Source organism: Helianthus annuus, chromosome 16 (genome assembly GCF_002127325.2).
Source record: "Helianthus annuus cultivar XRQ/B chromosome 16, HanXRQr2.0-SUNRISE, whole genome shotgun sequence".
Taxonomy (NCBI): domain Eukaryota; kingdom Viridiplantae; phylum Streptophyta; class Magnoliopsida; order Asterales; family Asteraceae; genus Helianthus; species Helianthus annuus.
The window spans coordinates 85,022,096-85,023,312 of record NC_035448.2 but is presented as its reverse complement, the minus strand read 5'-3'; the positions used below and the strand labels follow the sequence as shown (position 1 = coordinate 85,023,312).

General features: G+C 42.4%; 1 non-coding gene across 1 annotated transcript; it reads right to left on the bottom strand.

Moving 5' to 3' along the window:
- Positions 1 to 736: 736 nt before the first annotated feature.
- Positions 737 to 843, bottom strand: LOC118488768. The gene has a single exon (XR_004885303.1). It is a non-coding gene; the product is annotated as a small nucleolar RNA R71 (small nucleolar RNA).
- Positions 844 to 1,217: the final 374 nt, after the last annotated feature.

Below are 1,217 nucleotides of genomic sequence, written 5' to 3'. Positions count from 1 at the left end.
TACCCCTATATATACACTTTCTGATTCCGCTTGAACATGTTTCAAGCGGAATCTCAACATTCATTTGGAGCGGAATCTGTCTTATATATTTGGAGCGGAATCAGAAGTTTATGTGATTTCACTTGAACATGACCTAGTGTCATTTCAAGCGGAATCACCCCTAATTCTCACTTTTTTCGTTTTTCATGCACTGTACAATCAATTCTAAACTAAGACTCGAACGAAGATGAAGTCGACAGACAACTGCACCAACAAGTTCTAGTAGAGACATAAAAGAACCTCTAGAAGAACCCGAACGCTTTATTAGAAAAAGACTTAAAGCTAAAAACCAAGAGAAAGCTTCAGGAGACCCACTTCCGATGGCGGACCAACGTACCCTCATGGATTACCTACGCCCCACCGTAGGTAATCTCGGCGCCGCTATCAATGCACCGAATGTCGAAGCCAACAACTTCGAAGTTCGGCCACATTTGATACAAATGCTTCAAAACTCCGCAACCTTCCATGGGCTTGCGGACGAGGATCCTCATCTACATATTACTAATTTCTTAGAAATATGTGATACCTTTCGGATCAATGGGGCATCAAACGACGCCATCCGCCTTCGTATGTTTCCATTCTCACTAAAGACCGAGCTAAGGCTTGGCTTAATACCCTTCCAGTTGGCTCAGTAACCACCTGGGATGAACTAGCCCAAAAGTTTCTATATAAGTATTTCCCCCCTGCTAAAACGGCTAAATTAATGACTGAAATTAATACATATTCACAAGAGGATGGGGAATCCTTATATGAAACTTGGGAAAGGTTCAAGGAGCTACTAAGAAAGTGTCCTCATCACGGTCTTGCTGTATGGCATCAAGTATCCACTTTCTACAATGGGTTGTTGCCACACACTAGACAAACACTTGATTCTAGCTCCGGAGGACTTTTAGGTAATCGTCGCCCAAATGAAATATATAATCAAATTGAGGAAATCGCTCAAACCAATTTTCAGTGGCACACTCCCCGAAGCAATAAATCTATTGCCCCGGGCGCCCATAAGGTTGATGAAAGCACTTCTTTGCAATAAATCTTAGAAATGGCAAAAACGGTCTCGGTAATGTCTTGTGAAGGGTGTGGTGGGCCACATGAAAATTGGAGTTGTATGAAAGAATTAGATGATCAAACGGAAATGGTAAACTACATTGATAATAGACCTAGGCCGTCGGGTCCCCCAA